The sequence below is a fragment of the Emydura macquarii genome, unplaced genomic scaffold, assembly GCF_026122565.2.
Source record: "Emydura macquarii macquarii isolate MOO-44397 ecotype Brisbane River unplaced genomic scaffold, CSIRO-AGI_Emac_v2 contig_3506, whole genome shotgun sequence".
Lineage (NCBI taxonomy): Eukaryota > Metazoa > Chordata > Testudines > Chelidae > Emydura > Emydura macquarii.
Window position 1 is genome coordinate 10,030,220 of NW_027133643.1, and position 12,281 is coordinate 10,042,500.

General features: G+C 41.0%; 1 long non-coding RNA gene across 2 annotated transcripts in view; it reads right to left on the reverse strand.

The window, feature by feature from the left end:
- Positions 1-6,355: 6,355 nt before the first annotated feature.
- Positions 6,356-12,281, reverse strand: part of LOC137145019 (uncharacterized) — a 13,291-nt gene continuing 7,365 nt past the window's right edge. For both annotated transcript variants that reach the window (XR_010917539.1, XR_010917538.1), the window contains one exon: positions 6,356-6,730. This is a non-coding gene — a long non-coding RNA (uncharacterized lncRNA). The remainder of the gene's footprint in view (positions 6,731-12,281) is intronic.

The window sequence follows — 12,281 nt, forward strand, 5'->3', positions numbered from 1 at the left end:
AATGTTAAAGGGGTGCACATTTTTCTCAGACAGAATACCCGCTATCAATTCAGACAGCACATATCTGATCTAGATTTATGATAGTGAATAATAGTGTCATGAATGCTAAAGTGTCCATGGTTTGGCAAATCTGTACTTCAAACTCAGTTCATAAAGAAAACACAGTCACTCCTCCTTCTAAAATAATTACAGCTAGCCTAGCATATATTTATATTTTAAAACAGCAGGTGTTTATTTTTAATGGAAAGTGTCTTTGTCTTCAGTGCTCGGAATAAACCAACTGAAGAATGACATGAGGTATTGACTGAAATATCTAGAAGAAACAAGAGCTACACACCAGGGAAGACAGGAAAAGCTCTCAGCCACATGGACATTATTCAGTGCTCAGAGAAACACTGGGTTTGGGGTGGGGAACACATGTTTTCTCCTTTAAAATATAGGGATTTTTTTTTTTTTTTGCATTCAACTCAAAATCAGCTTTGATTCTAAACATCAGATTGAGAACACAGTATAAATGTAAATTTTGAAATGTTTGAAAGACATTTGACTAGAGATACCAGAGGGCCAAGGCATTCCACAAAACTCTTCTGCACATGCTCAACATTATTATTAAGTCAATAGGACTGAACCATGGGCTTAAATGGACATTGACTATCCATGCAGAGCAATGAAGATGCTGGTTTCCAAGATTTAAAGAACACACACATGCAATATCTAAATGGAAGTCACTTTATTGATGACTGAAAGAAAGGCTGAGTCAAATTTGCAGGGTTTTGAACTGATAGTTCCATGTACTCTACAGGGGTTAGAGCAGATGTGCAATTCACCAAGCCACTTCTCCCTCACAATCCAGGGAGTTTCTGCCATCTCTGCTAGGTAGTTTCTCTATTTAAGTATTTACATGCATTCATCACAGGAGCCCCTGAGCAGCACCAAAGAGTGTCAAGAACTGGGTGGGTATTTCTAAAAGCTATTTTTGTTTTACAAGAATATATCCAGATGGCTTAGCAGTACATTTGTGCATAATTTAATGGGTATGGGTTTGAGTCTTCTTTCACTCACACTGGTGTAAATCAGGAGTAACAAATGAAATCTATGGAATTATACCAGTATAATTGGTGTAAATGAGTCAAGAATCAGGCTTCATATATGCAAAAATACTCTCATAAAGCCAAATCACTCCCAAGTTTCTGTAAGGGCATAGTAGTTTAGACCAGAGTGGTGAGGTAATCATATCTACTCATTTTGCTATTTATATTATCATTATATATATTATCATTTTTCATGTGATTAAATAAAGCCCACAGAACACAATGGGCCTGGTCAGAAAAATGATTTCTTGCACATACATTTTAAATGAAATGCAATGGCACTTTGTGATTCAGAACTTAGTAGGCACAAAATTTAGAATAACTCTGTTTATCTGTGCAAACTTTCCTTAGCCTGTTGCAACTTCAAATGTCTTAACTGTTACGCATGGGTGTTTGGGAGAATATACTAAATAAAAAGTTTACAAAGACTTAATTTTTCTCCTTCCTACAAAGGACTCCAAATCTTTACTATTCAGCACAGCTGCCTAGAATAGGCAACACTAGTGCTTTTGTCCAGTGATTCAAACTGAGTGGGAGTGAATACCATTAACCCTTAAAACAGAATTATCTTATTCTTTTGATTTCACTGCACACTATACTATGCTTGTGGCCATATTTGGAACACATCCGGCTTAATCTAGAAGGACACAGGGATAATAGATATCATTCAGATCATAATTAGCCATGTACTTGTAATAGCGGGATGTAAAGTAAAAGGAAAAACACTAAAAATGTTGTTTTTTTGGACCGTGACAAAGAGCTTTTTAAATGAGTTTGGGCATTTTTAGTGTCTGACTCATGTCTGGAGGTCTTTGCTACACTCCAGAATCCTTTAACTTTTGTGTTTTTTATTTCTGTCTTTGACAATGACATGCTAATAGCTCTGGGCTTTCTACTGCCTTCAAGTACTTATTGCTCTCCTTTGTTTTCTGTTAACGAGAAAATGTCAGAATTTTAGGTAGCATTGTGTCTGACCACGACTAGAGTTAAGAAAATTTTAGCCTATCCAGTGACAAAAATTAGACTTCCTTCATCCAGGGTTTTTGCTAATAAATCAAAGTTTACACTTTAGTACAAGTTTCTCATTTCAATTTTTAACTTATGGTTCTTATTGTTTTTCCTGTTACTGCATTATAAATACACAAAAGGCACATGGGAATACTCTGTGGAAATATCATCTGTAAAGGGCCATTGATTTATCAAGCCTATGTTTATGTAAAGAACATGCAAATATATTTCTACACATTTTTATCCAAGTTTTTCATAGGCCAATACCTGGTAGGACAGGACTTGGGGAGTTTAAGGACAGAGGGCCCAATCCTGTCTCACTGAAGTCAATAGGACCTTTACCTGTGACATCAATGGGCTCAGGATCATGTTCAGAGCCTGCAAATGCTTACTATTAGTTATAAACAAAGGAAACCATGCACGACTGTAAGTACCACAACTAACAGACCTTGCAGGATCAGGCCCTCTGACCCCAACCGTGCAAACACTTAAGTATGTGCATAATTTTTCCCATGTGACTGATCATGTGAATTCAGTTACACAGACTTAAGTGATTGGAGAGTCAAAACTTTAGTAGATATCCATATACTATAAATATGGGGTAAAATTTTCAAGAGCACCATTGGGATTTAGGACCTTACATTCTCTTGAAAGTCACATGGGGATTTTGAAAATTTTATCCCAAGTCCCATTTTCAAAAATAATTTAGGCCCAGATTTTTAAAGGTATTTAGGCATTGCTGCATTCAGTGTTTCAGTGCTAGTGGATTTAGGATCTTAAATCTCATTTTCAAAAGGGATTTGGGTATGTCAGTTAGACAACACTCAGCGCAGCAACACCTAAACACCTTTAAAAAGCTGAGCCTTAGGAGCTTACATGCCAGTGACTTTCAGTAAGGCTTAGGCGCCTAACTGCCTAAACCACCTCCCTAAGAGGCAGTAGCTATGTTGACGGGAGAAGCTCTGCCGTCGACATAGTACTGTCTACATGGGGATTGGTATAACTATGTTGCTCGGGGGGGTGTATATTTCACAACCCTGAGTGATGTAATTATACCGACATAGGTCTGTAGTGTAGACCGGGCCGCTGTCTTTCGAGGAGATCCCGGTAACCTGGGACAAAATGCACGTCATCCTTTGCAGTCTTATTCTGACTGAAATAGAAACATGGATCGGGGGTAGGCATTGTCTGAGCAAACAAAACCTAGTCAACTTGGTTGTAAAGCCAGACTCCTGGCGTCCATAAAGGAAGGTAAAAGGTATAGGAAAAGGTGGCTTAGAAAATCTCAGCCTAAAAAGTCAGGTTGCGTCAAAGACAGATAGGCTCTCTATTTCCAATCATCCCATACGTTATATTTTGATATAATATTTCACTGGTTCATGTTGAATCCCATTGATCCTTGAGACAGAAGACTCTGAACTGAACAGCACACTGTCAATGTACACTGCACTTTACTGAATATGTAACAGACTGGTCCCAGCTCAGCAGAGTATACAATCTATAATAGACAAATACCATATAGGGTGCAAAAAAGCACAGCAACATTGTGGTGAGGACTTTAACACAGGCCAGCTTTGGGTAAGAAGTGGGTATTAAGGTGTTAGATGGAGAAGAAGGATTTTGATGCTTAGCACATCAGTAATTGGGAGATGTTCCAAGTGTAGGAGGCATGAAGAGGGTGAGAATATGTGAGAGTGAGAGGAAAACAAAGGGCCTGGTTGTCCTGTCACTGACACTGACGTAAATCAGGAGTAACTCCAATGAAGGCAATGGTGTTACACTGATGTAAACCAGGTGGGAGAGGAAACTCAAGCCCGAAGAGGCAAATAAGAGTGGATATGGATGAGCAGAGGGAGTGAGAAACAGATGTAGAATGAAGTAAAACAGATGGAGACAGTAGTGGGTGTAAAAATAGAAACAGACTCAGTGCCACAATTTTGCTTCAAGAACATTAAATATTTATCGTAACATCTCAGGTTAAAAAGACGGCAGCATCTGGGCAGCAAACATGCAACTTTATGAACTACACATCAGTGGCAACAACCGCTGAACAAACGCATCTGGACTTCACCAGATGAGGGCTCTAATTGGCTGTGTGATAGTAAGGGAGGAATTCTCAGCATCACTGTACAAAACAAGAGTGTTCCAGAGAGGTTAAATTGGATCTGACCATCATCTCGTAGTCTCAGAATGAAGGTGGCGGGAATGATTAAGCAAAAGCAATGTGACGAAAGGCTAAACATTTCTGGAGGCTTTTAAAAAAAAAAAAAAAAAAAAAGAAAAAGCTTAGAGTGGTTCTTTGAGTATGGTTTTTATCTCACCTCCTCTCAAGAACTGAATGATAAACAGAGTGCTCAAATGGCATGAGAAACATGGAAGAAGCCACGAGGGACTGTGGAGATCAATGAAGAAAAAAGCAAATAAAGGACCAACATCAGGCTAGAGACCATAGTGACAATAGGCAAAGATAGGAATGCAGAAAAAATGGCAGAGCAGGAAATGCAGCATTGAAGGCCACAAATAACAAGATACATTAGCATGTGCTTGACTATGTATCTCAATTTAGAAAGGGTGTGTCTATGCTCAGATTCTTCTCAACTTGTCTGGACCCGTAAGAGGGTGTTCCCTTTAGAAAAAGAAAACACTAACAGAGAGACTAGGGATTTGTTTTCACTGCAGTGCTAGCTGGAGGTATAATCTAAGTGTTGCTCTGACACTGAGTTCTTGTCTCACACACACAAAAAAACTCTTGCTTGAGTTAAATGGGGCTTTAAGCTCAAGCTAGCTGGCCTGTTAAGGGGCATGGGCTGAAGTTTGAATGCCACTGAAGCTTGAGCTAGTAATGCAGTGGGGACTCAGCTATCGTGCTGACAGTCCCCACATTCCCTCGTAGGGATATTCCTTGTGTCCATCTCCCCGCTTCTTCCTGACCAGAATTTATTTCCATCCAGTATAAATACCCCACTTCAACATTTGGGCCTCATCTTAGTACGTGGCTCTCTGTAACTGTGGAATCTATAACTCTGGTATATTTGTTCAGTCAGATGGTATCTGAGGGGAGACTTTCTTCCCAGAGTGTGGCTTCCTGGGCTCAGACTGACACCAAATTGCTTGGGGTGGCATATGATGATGTATCATTCAAACTGTTTGATGATGGGATCCACTGGACTGGTCACCAGTACTGGAACAAGATCAAATCCCTGAAGACACTGTACTGCCAGGCAAAGGACCCCAGCTCCCAGACTGGTAAAAATCTGAGGAACTCACTAGATTACAAGCAGTTTGACTGGCTGCGCTCCAGGGCCCCATATATGGAGGCTATCTACATTCTGGCCAGTTCCAGGCCCCCTGGGGAAGTTCATGGGTGACTGAATGTAGAGCAGACTGAGGAGGACCCAGAATCAAGGCGAGAGCCAGTCACAGCAATTTTGGTTGATGTAGAGCAAGCGCTCACCACTGTGGGTCACAGATACTTCACCCTCACCCTCATCATACTCACTGAGAGGAGATGGAGGATCAGATGGGGCAGCAAAGAAGTGGTACAAGAACAAGCACCAGTTCAGTTACGTAAGGATGTGAGTCACTGTTGTTGTTCTGGTTGGGAGGGAGATGACATAAGGGGCCCGACATTGCCTGTGTAGGACTAAAGTGTACAAAGGGATGCTGTGGGGTGGAGGATAGGTTTTAAGAAAGCCACTTGTAGCTTCCCTTCTGGGTATGGAAATCATCATTGCCCCCTTGTGTCCTGGCATCCAGCCCTCCCCCTCATAGTATCCAGAGAGGAAGGGCTTTAGGTAATGTTGCTTTTATGTTACATTCAGAGTGTGACAAATACCATTCCCCCCGACCCCTGGTCTCCACACAGAGCCTCAGCATCCATCTCTCGCTCCCCTTCCCCAGATCCAGGAAGGTCACCTTTGTATCTTCTGGGAGTGACAACCACCATCATCCTGCACTTGCTTAGGATGTAGTTGAATCTTCCTCTGCCAGGGGCTCTGATATCAAGGTTCAGCTTCATGACCACGGCAGCATTGGGTAGGCTGGACCCCAAAATTAACAATGGGCACAGACACCCCATTGACATCCATATTATTAAGAGGAATAAAGTTTCAATTGTCCCAATTTAAAAAGGCCTGATCTTCAAAATGCCCTGGCATCATGTACTACCTTCATCAGTGGTCCACCAAGGCCTGTAGATTTCCATCCCAAGGGTTGAACCACAGTGATTACTGCCTTATAGACCTCCGTCATAGGGCAATAGCTACAGGCTTCTGGATGCTAAAGCAGGTCTCATCTGTGTGTCCTAGCACTGAAGGGCTGGGGCAAGTTTCCCACACAGTTCCAGGAAGCTGGCCTTCTTCATAGGGAAACTCTGTTTCCATGGCTGGTCATTCCAGGGCTGTGTAACAAGTATAGTCACCTGGTGCTCAGTTTTTGTGCTCCAGGACCGGCAGTCTACATAGGGAGATTGCATAGCACTGAACGTTTGTTACATGTCTCCACTCCTCCATCTTATCTGCAAACAGCTTGCGTGATCGCCTCAGGAAAGCATGTTGTCGGCTTCTCTGGATGACAAACTGCTGCCGAAAGACTCTTCACTGTGTCTTGTTCCCTGTACTTGGCCTCTTTGTCTAAAATGACAGTTGTATTAATATCAGCATTTCGCAAAGCTCATTGTTCAGAGTGGGATCCAGGATTTCCCACCAGCATGCAGACAACGAACACAAGAGGAAGTGACGTGTTGTAATAAGTTGCTGGGCAAACACCATTTACACCCATGTACCCAGAACAGACAGAAAACTTTTTCTGACATGCACCCTGAAAGTTTGGAAGGAGCAGCTCAGAATACTGCAGTGCCAAGAAAAGGGATATGGCCCCAGAAGGCACATGCCTCCACTCCAGTCAGCACTGCAACAGAGTGCATGCGGGGATTCAAGGATGGCTCGAGGTACCTTTGCAATGTGACTGCTCTCGCTAGAACAGGCTAGCTTGAGTGTAGCACCTCAAATGTACTAACCCGAAGTAACCAGACAGTGAAAACAATCCCTAGCTCTCAGGAAGGAAACAGACACACTTATAATCATAGCATAGGAGATTTGGATCATTATGGATAAAAGTTTCAGAAGTAACTAGTGATTTGATCATCCTCAATTTTTGCGTGACCAATTTGAGACACCTTAAAGGGACCTGATTGTCAAAAGATGGATACTTGGCATGCTCTGAAAATCAGGACCCTCTTCAAGGTATCTCGGGTTGGGGATCCAAAAACTGAAGCACTCAAATCATTAGCTACTTTTGAAAATCTTGGTTTATATTACTTTAATTTTAGATCCACTCTCCTGGCAGGTTATGCCCGCATGAATCTGGGGAAACTTTTGCATTTGTAAAGAAATGTGTATTAAGCTCAGGTCTGTCTCTTTCAGTAGATATACTAAACCTTTCTATTTTCATAGTGCTATTCTTCTAGGATATCAAAGCCTCTTATAAAGGTGGATCATTATTATTATTACCACTGTACAGACAGAAAAACTGAGGCACAGAGTCTAGGGCAAAGAATGCAGCTCCCTTGATTCTGAGACCTGTGCTTTGACCAGTGAACCATAGGCATGAGCATGCGCTCTCTCTCTTTCTGTCTCTCTCTCTCTCACACACACACACACACACACACACACACACACACACACACACACACACACACACACACACACACTCCCTCCTGTTTTTTAAGGAGGAATGTACCACCACTGCTGTGTTGCAAGCTACTTTTAGCATGAGATTATACGTCTGATTCTGGCAACTTGAAAAGAAATTTCTTGCATGACACTCGTGTTGCTACTAGGTCATAAAGATAGTAATAAATCATAGCCATAGCTCAGAAGAGTGTTGCTTATTGCCCCATGCCGAGTCTCTGTGTCATGTCTGTATAACACACATTTTCAAGATTTAACTGAGACAATTTAATAGAGAAGGGAAACCACACACCTTTTGGTATGTACTGGGCCCCACACTGTGCAAGAAAAAAGGCAGATATGGACCAAACAAGTTTCTCAGTACAGAATGGGATTGAAGTGTCCCATGCTATCCATTAAAACACTGGATCTTGAAGAAAATATAACTTGGGAGAATAGTAGAAAGAGTGCAGGTGGATAAGGGAATGAAGGAAGTGAAAAATTATTAACTTAAACTGCACTGCAAAATAGGATGTTCTGTGGTTAGTGGATGGTCTGTGGTTCTGTGAGAATTCCTTGAGAAAGAATAATGGTAAGAAGAGAGGAGTTGCCACACTAGCTTGGACCAATGATCCATCTAGTACCTGTTGTAAAACCTCCATAACAGACAGTGAGGCAATATTGTGCCCACTGGAGACGTTTCTTCCTAATGCCAGGCAGTCAGTGGTTGGTTTATGCATGTGGGCTAATGCATTTTTATTCTAAGTGGTATATCTGCAGATATTCTTCTTGTTCATATCATTGTCTAATTTTATTTTCAATCCTATTAAGCTTTCTACCAGGATATCTAGTGGCAGTGAATTCTACAAGCTAATTATATACTGTATGAAAAAGCATTTCCATTTTGTTTTAAAAGTGTTACATTCCATTGCATTGAATGTGCCCTCATTTTGGCATTATGAGAAAAGGTAAACAGGAGTGTCACGCTGACTTGGTTCTATACCCTTCATCATTTTATTGTATATTCTTCTAGCCTACCAACTCTTATTAGCCTTCTCCCTGAACTACGTATAGAACTCGCCATCTTTTTAATCAACTTTGATAAGTAAGGTGTTTATGCTCCAATAATATATATTGTCCTTCTCAATATTTTTTATAATTCTGCTATATTGCTGTTGAAAAAAGCTGGCCAGAAGTGAACACAATATCCAAGGTGGGAGTATTCCTAGCATGGATACAATTTTTAGTATAATTCTCTATCCCTTTCTAAATACATCCTGTTTGCTTTTCTGACCATTGTTATACATTGAGAAGATGCTCCAGAGTTAGTCTGTATACAGCAAAAACGAGTCCTGTAGCACCTTAAAGACTAACAAATTTCTGCGGGCATCTGACGAAGTGGATTGCAGCCCACGAAAGCTTATGCCCGCAGAAATGTGTTCGTCTTTAAGGTGCTACAGGACTCTCATTGTTATTGAGAAGATGTTTTCATTAAGTGTCCACAAGAATGCTTAGGTCTTTTTGATTGTTAATATAGCCATGGCACATTGGACAGATGGATCAGACACTGCATTTTAAGGGATGGGCCCTGTGCAGTTTTGCATTAGAAAAAGAAGACGTAATATAAACAAAAATGTGATGAGACACCAAACTTCCGGTCCTGATCCTAATTTAAATTAAGGCCCCTTTACACTCTGCCATTGTCAAGTGTACTAAGGTGGAAGGGACCTTAGCGTACAAGGGAATCAGGACTTCCTTCTCAACTCACTGGAGTGTTTCTGTAGCTTTTGATACCTAGAGTGTTTTTTTGTCAGGAGAACTGAATGTAGTCCTCAAACTGGATGCCTAACCTGTGAAGATATTCTCTTTGACCATCTTGCAGAGTATTTGTGCATACAACAATAGCTGTCTCACAGAGCTGGCTGTTTAAAGCCAAGGTGATGATATTTGAACTGGGAGGTTTTCTACTTTCTTTCCAAAGATGGATAGATAACACGCTATTGGAGCTTTCCATTATTGTATCTACCTAGTCTATTGGACAGTTGTTCCCAGAACTGTAAAGAACAAGCTGGATATTTCAAGACAAATATTACAAAAGCACTGGAATCGTCCTGGGTACAATAACAGTTAGGGCACATAGATATTATATTGTAATAGAAGGCAGGAGACAGGGAAAGGTTATTTATTTCATTAACAACACCTTTCAACTTATGATAGCTATTATTTCAGTGGTCAAGAAATGGGGATGTGTCTTAATGTACATTTTATAATGTATTTCTTCTCTTATTTATGGACAATAATACATAACCTGTATACATCAACTGCATACAGGTTATATAGGGTCAGGAGAGTAAATTTCAGTTTAAAGAAATATCATGTAGTCTGATCTCCTGTATAACATGGGCCCTAGGACCCTATCCAGTAATTTCTGTATTAAACCTGTAACTTCTGTTTGAGCTACAGCATATCTTTTGGGAAGACATCCAGTCTTGATTTAAAATCAGTTAAGACAGTTAATACAATGAATGAACACATACTTAGCAAGAACAACCACAAATTATGTAAGAATCAGGAACAGGGAATCTGAAATATTCTGCAGAGAAGGTGCCTCAAGACATTGGACCTTTAAATCTTAATTTATACAGTATGTTAAAAGTAAATAATACTTTATTAAACCACTGATTGGTTGGGATCCACAAAGGGATTCAGATGTTGCAATGCTGAGCATCATGGTGCCTAACTTTTAGGCACCTGGAAAATCATAAAATCAATGTTCCACAAAGCCAAGTTAGGCACTGAGGCTTCCTATACAATGAATGGAGAGAGACAGGTGCCTAAGAATATGAGAACGTGATCCACGGAAGCCAGTACACATGAATTAGCCAATGGGAGATGCAGACAAGAGGGGTGTGCTCCTCTCTCTGAGGTAGGTGCCTAAATCCAGGCTACAGGGAGGTGCCTATGTCAGTTTAGCAATCCATGAATGGGAACCCACTACCTGGAGTCAGGCAGCTTAGATACCTAAGCCAATTTTGAGGGACTGAGTTAGGTGCCTGCCTCACTCCACACAAAATGGCAGCTGGTGCCCGCTGTCTCTCACAACTTTTAGCCCAGTGGTTAGAGCACTTGCCTGGGACATGGGAGACCCAGGGTTAATCCCCCTTTTCAGGCTGAGAGAAGGAAAGAATTGAACAAAGGGCCTCCCCTTTTTCAGGCATGTGCTCTGACCACTGAGCTACAGGATGTTCTAATGTGGGGCTTCTTCAGTCTCTCCTGTTGAAGTGGTTGAACTGTGGATCACTAATGAAAGAGAGTGGTTGGAGCAGAGAACCTGGACCCTGGGTCACCCACCTCCCAGGTGGATGTCCTTTCCACTGGACTACAGCATCATTCCCATTCTCTCTCTCTCAGGCCTAATGAGTGTTGAAGTGTTTCTCTGAACTGGAATAGTTATTGGGCTGGGGGGAAGGAGAGGGGGAATGGAATGGGATCCTACTCCAATCACTTGTTCCTTATTTATCCACAGTGCAACAGCGTCAATAAGGGAAACTGAGGAAGCCTCGCATCAGACTAGCCCATAGCCCCATACTCCCTCTGAGTACGCCTACTGGATTAGACCCTACACATATTTTAAGCATCTGAATGCCTATTTTCCCCTGGTTCATGAATTGCTCTGGAGCTTAGGTGGGAGATAAGTGTCCGGACTCTAGAGGGAGGGAGCAGTGCTCTTGCCCAGAGATAGGAACATAGGTGCCTAGGGAATTTTTACTCTGTAAAACTTGGGTGCCAAGTGGGTTTAGGTGCCTGCAGGGTTTGGTGGAATTTTGTTGTTTGCCGTGGAGCCAAAACTTGGACTTAGGAGATGAAATCTGGGATTTAAGCGCCTAAATATCTTTGTGGATGTCATCCACAGTGTATTTAGTACTGTAGCAGAGTATCATCCACATTCTAACAGCAATAAGAGGTTAAAAGAATTTTGGGTGCAGAAGTAATAGGAAAATCTATACTAGAATTTGTACCTTTCTTATATAATATATTTCTAAGTACAATACAGAACTTAATGTATTTTAGCTGAATTAAGTTGAATTTATTTAGATAACATCCAGTTCCAATGGGGAGTATATTACAAGGACTGCTCTTAAACTGCTTTGAAGAAACTGCAAAATACACATACAGGTATGTGACAAGAAAAAACAAGAAATTAATGCACATAAGAATTTACAGGTATCAATTCCAGCTAAAGGTCATAAATAAAATTAATCTTAAATGGAAAGCGGATTTCCCATTAGTGAAATATCCATGGCACCTCATGAATGCAGGATTGCTCAGTACATCTCTAGTAACAAAGTTATCTCTGGCCAATACTTCTCATCATATCAAGAATTATACAGGGAGTTATGGTCAGAAAACAAAAGATAGTTAACTGGAATATGCAGAAGATGCTACCTTGCAGCAAAAAATACTAATTGTGGTACTACTACAGCTGGCAGAAATGAGAGCAGATGAAAATAAT